The sequence below is a fragment of the Neomonachus schauinslandi genome, chromosome 9 (assembly GCF_002201575.2).
Source record: "Neomonachus schauinslandi chromosome 9, ASM220157v2, whole genome shotgun sequence".
Lineage (NCBI taxonomy): Eukaryota > Metazoa > Chordata > Mammalia > Carnivora > Phocidae > Neomonachus > Neomonachus schauinslandi.
Window position 1 is genome coordinate 54,042,151 of NC_058411.1, and position 11,709 is coordinate 54,053,859.

General features: G+C 36.0%; 1 pseudogene; it reads right to left on the reverse strand.

Annotated features, from left to right (window-relative positions):
* Nucleotides 1-373: 373 nt before the first annotated feature.
* The window catches only part of LOC110590554, a 51,511-nt pseudogene continuing 40,175 nt past the window's right edge, over nucleotides 374-11,709 (reverse strand).

An 11,709-nucleotide genomic window follows, 5' to 3' on the forward strand; every position in this document is an offset into this window, starting at 1 on the left:
TTTTCTGTAAAGCCAGCTCTGCTTCGAAGTTTGCAACACATTCCTGGGACAGCTGATTTACAAGCTCTTGATTCTCCTTGGCTTAAGCATTCAACACTTTGCCATTAACGCTTTGCCTGTTTGGCTCATTTGAGTTTAGAACCAAAAGTTCAACAACAATGATGAAGTCCATAGTCTTATTGACAAAACTGATATACAGTGTCTCTCAGTCAGTATGCTCAAGGTTAAGAGTGATGCATATTCCATTTTCACCTTTTACTGGAATTTTACATGTTCAATTCATGATTTTAAATTTCTAGGTTTTCATTCCTCCAAACTGTCTGAAGACACAGTGTGCCCAGATTTGAGACTTCTCTTTCTCTGTCTAGTTTCTTCAAACAGAAAGATTTCTCAAGTGTCTACAAGTTCTAGAAGGGAAATTTTTGGAAGTGGCCACTTCTTTGGAATAGTCCCACATCATCAGCCTCTGAAACAAGGGTAAGAGGAAGAGAAAAAAGCCAAACACAAGGTTCATCTGGTAAGTTTTACATGAACAATTTCAAGCTGGAAAGTATAAGAATGTGGCTTTTTTTTTTGCTCAAAAAGTCTAAGTCTTGCTGTGGAAAGGAGTACTTGGCTGTCCCACCACAGCTTTTTCCTAGTAGGATGGTCAGGGAAGTCTTGACTGGGGAGTATGACTGTTTACCTATCAGGCATAAACTTCCAGGTACACAGTTTATTTCAGGCTTGTTCCAGTTTGTCTTTAGTCTCTTCCAATTCACCTTTCATTTTTAGGAAAAACCAGTTGATCACTGTGTCTACCATTGTTCATCTCATTTGGGTAACGCTTGGCTGCTGGACTTGCTTGAGGTACTGGATTTGAGTAGTATACAATTGTATCTCCTGCTCCTTGGTTGCTAGTCACATTACACGGATTTTTCCCTGTGTGCAGACTTTTGTTGCTGCTTTAGTTTTTCTTTAGACTCCCTTAAGCCAGTTGCATCATTAGAATTAAGATCTGTGTACTTGCTCTCCAAAGCTTGGACATATGCTTCATATTGTTTCCATCTTAGAATTAACTCATCTTGTGCCATAATTTTGAAGTCTACTTCACTCAGTCAAACCTTTTTGAGAAGAGGTTCCTCAATGCTCACTGTTAGTCCCCACTTGTGAACCAGAAAATACTATATCAGTTTTGACGAATTTTATTTGACCCCATGACACAGATGTTCAGTGTATGTTGCTAATTGTATGTGAGTAGTTGTGTATATATGCATGTATACATATACACATATATGCATACACATATGCTGGTCATACTTATAATTTTGTAACTATAATTTGTAAAGTCATGGATGCTTAAGGATTGTTCTAAAACCCAGGTAATATTCAAATACAGTATTACAATTTTGAAAAGTAATGTATACAAATTATAGAATTTCCTTGACAGATTGTTATAATAACAAATAGATGTATAGTACTGCATTTTCCATAGTAACAGCATAGACTTAAGTAACCAAATACAGGATAATTTCTTTTTAATGTTCATTTCCATACCCATCTTTATAATGTCCGTACCCATCTTTTAATTTTTTCAATTTTTCATTTTTTTAATTTTATTATGTTATGTTAATCACCATACATTACATCATTAGTTTTTGATGTAGTGTTCCATGGTTCATTGTTTGCATATAACACCCAGTGCTCCATTCAATACGTGCCCTCTTTAATACCTTTGGCCATACCCATCTTTTTAATGTTCATACCATAACCATCCACCCCCATCCACATACATGATAAAAGTTTGTTTTCTGTATATACATTATTGGTTATACTTCCTTATCAATAATAATAATAAAGGCTTGACTATATTACTCTAATATGTCTAAATATAGGTACATCCTAAAAATTTGGAAATGATTGAAATTTTGGTTTTCTGTTGATTATTTGCTGTTGTTTATGTTATGGTTTGATTTTCATGAAATGTATTATACACATATGACGGACAAATGTAGAGATACTTATATCTTTCTAATTTTATATGCAGATTAATTCTTATCATTGAGAGAATTGACTTAGATCTCTCAAATTCAGATGTGGAAGCATATATATGTATATCTGGGTTCTCAACATTATCATAATTGACATTTGGGACCAAATAATTAATTATGGGAGGTTGTCCTGTACACTATAGGATGTTTAACAGCATCCCTGGTCTCTATATCCACTAAATGCTAATAGTAACCAACACCACTCTCAGCTGAGACAAGGAATGAATGTATATAACTCAAGCAGTGTGTAGCAAAGATGTTTCCAGATGTTGCTAAATATTCCCCAGGAGACAGATTGGCTCCTCTTGTGAACAGCTGGTCTAATGTTTTAAAAATATTCATCACCAGCCAAATATATATATTAAAGATGGTAAGGAATAGATTGAATATTTAAGCATTTGAACTATTTGAAAAATATAAATCTTTGATGGGTTTTCATGGACTCTTCTAATCATTCAAATCTTGGGTCTTTTTAAAAATATTAGATATATCAGCAAATTTCTTTCCTAAAAAATAAGTCATTTAATAATATGTAATAAAAAATCACACAATATATATGTTAGGAACTTTAAAGGGTCTAAGATTTCATACTATATACAAGCTAATGAATTTGCTTGCCAAAGTTTTATGTATGTTGATAGATTCCTGAGTTAAAAGTGGACAGTTTATTGCTAATCCATAGCAGTAGCCAGAATATCCACTTATTTGTGTTAGTTCCCCAAGTCCCATTTTAGTGGGGAGACACAAAGAGAGCCACATGATAACTGCACACATACAGTGGATTATATTATGGCAGAGGAACTCTGCGTTTAGAGAAATCAAATCTCTTCTAATTAGAAATTAGTGTACCTTTCCTTTGTTCCAGAGGTAACAATATTTCTATCTTGAAGGCCATTTGGTATGAAAATATCCTTGCAAAAAAGTCTGGAAGAATAGCAGCCAGTGCTTTGAGCCCTGGGTGTTATACGCAACTAATGAATCATTGAACACTACATCAAAAACTAAAAGCAAAAACAAAAAACCCCACGAGACCCAGGGAGAAATGTTTCTCAACAGGTACTACGTATAGATTACATTAAGTATAAACTCAAATTTAATTACTGCTAAATAAATGTTGAAGCAATTTGAAATCAAATATGCATGACATACACTGACTTTATCACCAGAATAAAAATATAAAACCTTTATAAGATATATAACTGCTGGCCTCAAATTTTAAAACAAAAGTAATCATGCTTTTAATTACCCACCTGTATTCCATTCCTAGAAAAAAAGTACCCTCTGGTAATTACAGAATCATATTTGAGAGCTAGCCTGCCTAGATTCAAGTTTTGGGTTAGCTACTTACCAGTCACGTGACTTCAGAAGAGTTTTCTTTTTTAACTGTTCATCCTTCAGCCTTAGTTTCTTCTGTAAAAGAGGGGAAGACACTAGTACCTATCACATCAGCTGTTGCTAAAATTATATGTGGTGATTCACACAATGTATATTGCATAGGACAAAATAAATTCTTAATAACTGCCCTTCAGTGTTATTTATTTTTTCACTGTATGACTGTATCAGTGTGCAAGTCACTAGAGCAAGGATTGAAATGCCAAGGTAAATAAGACATGATCCTTGATCTCATGAAGATGAGGGTTGTTGGATGCAAGAAACATTCACCAAAAGTCATTTATTTTATCTTTACATATGGTAAAGATACGTAGAAAATTATGGTGTTTGGGAGGTTGAATAGAAAATAAAATGTAGTAATATCATTGCTTTTCTTTTTAACCATTTAACTTAAACTTATGGTTAAGACATTCATTCTAAAAAAAATTGATTACATAGTATGTCATTGCTTTATTTTAGCCACTTAGCAAAATAAGAATGTTTTTTTTTTTTTTTAAAGATTTTATTTATTCATTTGACAGAGACACAGTGAGAGAGGGAATACAAGCAGGGGGAGTGGGAGAGGGAGAAGCAGGCTTCCCGCTGAGCCCGGAGCCCGATGCGGGGCTCGATCCCAGGATGCTGGGATCAGGACCTGAGCGGAAGGCAGACGCTTAACCGATGCTTAACGACTGAGCCACCCAGGCGCCCCAAGAATGGCTCTAACATTTATTTTATTACTGTTTCCTTAAAACAATTTTAAGTTCTTTTCCCTCTACATATAATTTCTAGGAAACTAAATTTATCTCAAATTGGTCCTTATATTAATTTCTGTTTCTCTGAATATTTTTGTGATGTTTCTGGGTTTAATTGCAGGCTACTTGATTTTTTTTTAAATCTCTAACTTGTCCTTAGCATTAATACTCCAAAATAGAGGTAAGCTTCATATTCTTGATATTTTCTAGTATCACTTCAGATTTTTTTATATCTTTGGCAATTTGGCATACTGTTTTACTTGAATAATCCTCCACCTTCCTGATTCAGTTTACATACCAACTCAGCCAAAATTCTCTTTGATCATCCTAATGAAAATTTAGCATATATGAATTTCTATAATTCTTCCATCTTTCATCCATTATTTGTTTATCTAATCAATATTTGCTACACATTAACTATGTGCCAAGCACTCTGCAATGTGCTAAAGAGAGATTAAATATGGTACCACCCCTTCCTCTCCATGAACATGAGGTTTAGAAATGAATATTGAGGGGTGGCTGTGTGGTGTAGTCCGTTAAGCAGCAGACTCAGTTTCGGCTCAGGTCATGATCTCGGGGTCATGAGACTGAGCTCTGCATAGGGCTCCATGCTCAGCACAGAATCTGCTTAAGACTCTGTCTCCCTCTTCTTCTTCCCCTCCCACCCTCACTCTTTCTCCCTCTCTAAAATAAATAAATCTTAAAAAAAAGTGAATATTGATATGCAAACTCACTATTTTCATTTCATTTAATGACTATGTCAAGTGTTAGTCATGTGTATAGGAACACACCAAGTGAGGAATAAGCTTGTACTTGAAAATAATAGGACACATGGGGCACCTGGGTGGCTCAGTCGTTAAGCGTCTGCCTTCGGCTCAGGTCATGATCCCAGGGTCCTGAGATTAAGCCCCACATTGGGCTCCCTGCTCGGCGGGAAGCCTGCTTCTCCCTCTCCCCCTGCTTGTGTTCCCTCTCTTGCTGTCCCTGTCAAATAAATAAAATCTTAAAAAAAAAAGAATTATGAGTCCAATCAGATTTTCTTTCCCTTAAAAGCATTTGATCTTTTATGTGGGTGTCCAAAATAATTTTTTAATTATTCTGAAAACCCAATAATTTCACTGAGATATGTCTCACTGCTGAACATTTTAGATTTTGTTTCACTATATAATGTGTACGCTTTTAAAATATGTATATTTGAGCTTTCATTCAGGAAATTTTTTTTAAATGAATGAGTTTTAATATTTTTTCTTCGATTGATTTAATCATTTTGGCAGAACTGTTTTATTGTTTATCTCCTTCACCATAACTCTAGAAACTTTTTGCCTTTTTTTTTTTGCTTCTATATCATTATTTTAGCTCATCATTTTTTATTCCCTGTGATTTCTGTTATGTCAGTTCACTCCTGTACACCTTTGAGTGTAGTCTTTTTAAAATGATTTTTTTTGTTTTATTTCTAGGTTCTGTCACCTTTCTTGTAACACTGTGCTATAGTTCAACCATTGATTTTAAATATTTAACACATTCTGTTCATAGGAATCACTTTATCATTTTCTTAATTTGTTATAACTCACTTTGAAATATTGTTGCTCTTCTCATCTGCCCTGACACCATATTTTTCGTGTGTGTGTGTGTGTGTGTGTGTTTAATTAACTTTTGGACTTCACTAATTTTCACCTTTTGTTACAAAATACATATAGGTGAATTGATAATCATTCTTACTGATTTTTCATGGTTAAAAGAGTTGGCTTTTCCTAGATTATTAGGAAGAACTTTCCACATACAGTGAAGTGATAGAGCAGGTTGGCTTCCCCAGTCTAACAACTGATATCCAGACCATTCCCTTTGTATTTTTACCATGAGGTATTGAAAAAAACGTTTTGTGTGGTCACATCTCTATTCCTCACAGATAAGTCAATTCAGAGGTACTTCCTTTGTATCTTTTTGTACCTTTCAGAGCTCAACAAACCTGTCCCTTAAAGTAGTTCTGTTGTTTATGAAATATTTTGCTGCTATACTACTTTCAGAACTTGGCCTCCTTTGTACCTCTCTTCATATATGAACCACTCTACATCTAGGAGTCCCAGAATTTGTGCCCAGCATTTCTGCCCCCTGCAGAGTTTGGGGGTAAACTTCTATCAATTGGAAGAGAAGTTCCTTTTGTACTTTTTAATTATTGAAACCTGTGAGGATTTTAAATTTTGTCAGTTTTCTCAGATTTGCTCACCTACTGGCTACTCAGCCTAGTGCCTCTTGTTTGGGGTGTAAAATTTGTTGGCATTATCTTCATCCTTAGACTTGTTGGATCCGTCCATATTATATGCTCTCTCTATCACTTTTACTGAAAAACTGTTGATCCTGGCCACCTTTCCTTATTTTTGGGGATTGGTGGGGATTCCTTGTTACCCAGCATGATTGAAAATGCCATGTGTGTGTTGTTCCCTTTCCTCCTCCAAATCAGTCTGTCTGTTGAGTATATTAAAAAATAATAATAATAGTGCTTGTACTATATTCTTATAAATGGGAATCTTCAATTCTGGTAGAAGGCATGGAATTGTATGAGGAGCCTAGTAAGTAAACACGGGTAGACAAGAGATCCATGAGCAAATAGTAGTTGTAGGGATTGGCAAGTTTCGGCAATGAGGGAATGCTGCTGATGGGTGAAGTAATGAAAAACTTAGGTGAGAAAGGATTGCTTTTATGTTAAAATAGTAAAACATCTCTGTTAAAGTTTTAAAATATGTGAATACAAATAGATTTCTTTTTTTTTTTTAAAGATTTTATTTATTTGGCAGAGAGAGAGAGAGCACAAGTAGGCAGAACAGCAGGGAGAGGGAGAGGAAGAAGCAGGCTTTCCACCGAGCAGGGAGCCTGACATGGGGCTCGATCCCAGGACCCTGGGATCATGACCTGAGCCGAAGGCAGCTGCTTAATCGACTGAGCCACCCAGGTGCCCCTACCAATAGATTTCTAATAGATGATGTCACTCTGGTCAATATTGCAGAGGCTCCCCTCAAGAGTATACTCTTTTTTAAAAAAAAATTATTTGTTTATTATTGATCCTGGAGTCCCAAGATCAAGTCCCACATCAGGCTCCCTGCTCAGGGGGGAGTCTGCTTCTCCCTCTGACCCTCCCCCTTCTCATGCTCTCTCTCTCTCTAATAAATAAATAAAATCTTTAAAAAATTATTTATTTATTTGAGAGAGAGCACATGCAAGTGAGTGGGGGGTGGGGAAGGGCAGAAAAATCTCAAACAGACTCCCCACTGAGCAGGGAGACAGCCGGATGCTGGGTTCCATCTCAGGGCCCTGAGATTACAACCTGAGCTGAAATCAAGAGTCGGATGGATACTTAACAACTGAGCCACCCAGGCGCCCCATGAGTACACTATTTTCTTAAGGATTGGTTGTCAATTAGAGATTTTTTTTCAATACTATAAATGCAAATAGTATTTGTGAATTTTCCAGTTCATAAGCATTTCTAGAATCCACATGGGAATGAAGTATGTTTAATAAATTAGCACAAAGAATAGAAATATGAACTTCTCATATTCAATTTTTTTTGTTTGTCATAATGTGCCACTTATTGTTTTACTGCCTTCCAGCTCCAAACTGACCCTATTAACCTGCTCTGTGAAAGTGGTACTTGACCCTTCAAATACATACACATTTTTTCCTGTTACAGCTGACAAGAAGCTTTATCAGTAGAAGGGACTGAAGAGGCGTTCCAGGAAGGAGTTTTTCTTCCCACTTCAGTTCTGCTCACTCATGGCAATGCACTCCTACAAGCACTTCTGCCTCTTCAGTGCCCATTCCTGTGGAACACAGGGGCCAGCAACACTCAGCAGCTCGTAGCTTCTCCAGGCACCCAGACCCCTACACTTTGTAGCAGAGTCTCTCCAGCTCTCTCACTGCTTGCAGGTTCTTCTCAGCCCAGCTCCTAAAGCGCATGCCTGTGGGCACTCTGCTGCAGCCCCTTCCTCAGCACCTTCCCCCCATCACCAGGGATGTTTATGGCAGAGTCCCTCAGATTCCCGAGTCACACTCAGCTTCCCCATGCCCTGCTCCTTCAGTGCATGATAGCCAGCAGCACCCACAAAGGACAGCTTTCTCTGGCACCCCAGAGGGCAGACTTACAGCAGTTTCTCCTAAGGGTTAGGGTTAGGGTTAAGGGTAAGGGTAGGGTTAGGTACTTCTCTGCCATTCACCTGTGCCTTCTGTAACAAGGCCTGCACTTCAGCCTCGGGGATGCAGGAGTCTTCTGCAGGCATCTGGGCTCATCCCTAGGGTTAGCATCTGCTGTTTCTATATTTAGAGTTCTCTACTTCTTACTAGCCAATCCCTTCTCACTCTAGTCCTCTGTTACAATTAATAATTCTTTATATTAAATTCCCCTGTTCAAATTAATGTGTGGTTTCTTTCTCCTGATTGGACATTAACTGATTAAGTACGAATGCAGGATGATGCAAAAATCATAGTCCACAATTCTATTTATTGATCTCATACCATAAGTTTAAATTTGACTGTCTCTTAATATTCTAGCATCAGTATTATTGTAAGCCTCGACATCACTATATTTTGTATTGAATATTCAACATGAAGCTGGCACTGTTGTAATAAATTCATATATGTATCAAGTTAATTAATCCTTACAAAAACATGTAAGAAATACTGTTTTTCTATATTTAATAGACAAGTTAACTGATGCTAGATAGTTTAAATATCTTGTCCAGTATCATATAACTCAGTTAAGTGGCAAAACTGAGATTCACATACAGTGGTTCTGGTTCCAGAATCTATATTATCAACACTGCATTATACTGTGTGAAGGTAACCTTGCACTTAAAATAGGCATGCTCCTGTCAAATAAGAACATACTTGTATGGCTTGTATTAATAACACAGGTAAATGTAACCTAATCATCTCTCTATGTAGACCTACCTTGGAATATTTTTCCAAAGCCAAGAAAGACAGCGAAGCCATAGCACATGGCTATATAATTTTCATTTACATTAATTATAGGTCCTGATCATATCTAAACCTGTATTTATGATGGATATTTAACCAGATCACAATAAGTTTGCCAGAGCAATAAACTATCTTGTTCCCATTATATTTTAATTAGATTTTCATCAAGAATTAATTACATCAGTTATTTTTTGCTCTTAAATGTGTTTATTTTCATTAGCGTTATAAAAGTAACTGGAAAAAATGCAGTGTATGGAAATTTCACAAGTCACATACTCAAGCTCATTCAATAGCAAATTCTAAATGTCCTGGATTTTTCTTTCCTGATACTTACCACTTATCAGCTGATTTTTGTGTAGGGTAAACACATGTTGTCTTCCCTACTTTATAGACTATAAGCTGCTTGTGGGGAAGAGCCATGTCTGTCTATTTCTTTAATGTTTAGCACAGACCCAGTTTGTGCTGAATGAATGAATACATAATGAAAACTAAAATAATTCTCCCCAATTTTATTTTTTTTTAGTACCTTTAAATCCATAATGAGTTTTTCTTGGGGGAGAGAGGGGATCTGTTTTTACATGTATAAATCATTTAGACCACACTGTGCTTTTAGTCCTTCCCTCTTCACCAACATATGTTAACACCAATCTCTTAAAAACAAGTTCTATTATTTTACTATTAAGCCACTGCCTATATTTGATAGGTTCTGAATACTTTGTGCTTGGTAAGAGTTGCTGATGGATTCTTTAATCTACAGTTTCTAACTAAACGAGAAAGTATAATGAAGTAACACAATGCATCACATTTTCTAGGTGTCAGTGTGTGGAATTATGTGCTCCTTCTAATGATGCTATGTTGAGGAAATGGAATGTGAAGTATCATTTTGAGCCTGTAAATGTGGCATGTTGCATAACGAAAAAGAAAAAAGTAGCGGTTGTTTAGAGATAGGTTGGTGGAGCCTTACTGCAGAATTGTAGCAAAGAATACTGAGGGTGAGCTAGAGGATATTTTAATCTCTGCTTTCATCTTTTTTATTTGTTTCTTCTCCAGTTCTATGTTTTAATTAAAATAGTAAATTGAAACAGCCTGAATCTTCTAGCACCAATGTTCTCTAGGGATGTTACACAGCCAACTGGGTTAAGAACGAGGCATCTGCAACATAATTTTCAGCCAACTAGTCAATGACTAGCACTCTGGCCTTGGATAAATCTCATAATCCCTTTGTAACAGTTGCAATACTGGCAAAGTGTAAGGACAAGTTTGTCAGCTCACAGTTCCACTCACTAGGAATAAAATGACTCTAAGGCAATACTCATGGCTAAGGGCTGCTGAATTCACTCCAAATCCAATACTACAAAGGAAAAAAAAAAGTTGACAGATCTTAATGATTTACTTTAAATCATGATGCAAGGAATTGTATTAATATTTAAAAGGACACTGAAATATTTATCAAAAAATAATGAACATACAATATCTAGTTTGCACAGTAAACTTACATATATATGCCAAATAGATTATTCATTTCAGCAGACCATTTCACTGATATTTTTCACTTTCATTTACTGTTTTCTATGTAGGCAGTTAGTGAGATTAATAATTTCAGATATAAATGTGACTTAGGATATCAGGTTGGATTTTGTTTAGACACTTATGGCCTTCATAAAAATGAGTTACAGACACATTTCTTTTTAATAGACTCAAGGGTCCAAAACAAACAAAACTTAACAATTAAAAATAAACTCTGTGAAAATAAAGCAGATACTCTAATAGAAAAAAGCAACAAACTATTCCCACCAATTCCTTATTCTAGTGGAGCTGCACATGTAACATCCAGGCAATTAGAATTTATATTTTCAAGATAATCTGCACATACAAATTTCTGTTTAACACACTTATGTAATAACACCTTCTGCTGACTGCACCTATTCCACCATTCCTGAGTGAATTCTTTTAAATTATAGATGGCTGATATGAACACTCTGAAATTGGTATTAGAGCAGAAATGGAATGATCTGTATTCTTCCATCTCCTTTCAAAATACTTCAAATTATTTTTATTTACTCACTCATTTCTTTCTTAGCAAACATCGTGTGTGTTTGCGTGTGTGTGTGTTAATGAGTAATAAAATTGTATTTCTTTTTTTAAAATTTTTTAATTTTTTATTTTTTTAAAGATTTTATTTATTATTTATTTGAGAGAGAGAGAATGAGAGACAGAGAGCATGAGAGGGAGGAGGGTCAGAGGGAGAAGCAGACTCCCTGCCGAGCAGGGAGCCCGATGCGGGACTCGATCCCGGGACTCCAGGATCATGACCTGAGCCGAAGGCAGTCGCTTAACCAACTGAGCCACCCAGGCGCCCCTAAAATTGTATTTCAACCAGAAAATTAGATTAACTATCTAGAATTCTTAGAATTCCTACAGGACTAAAGAAGAAAAAAAAATAAGCAAAGAAGCTTGGGCATTATGGAAATAAAAGGAAGGAAGGAAGGAAGGAAAGGAAAGGAAAGGAAGGAAAAGAAGAAAGAAAGAAAAAGAAAGAAAGAAAGAAAGAAAGAAAGAAAGAAAGAAAGAAAGAAAGAAAGAAAGAA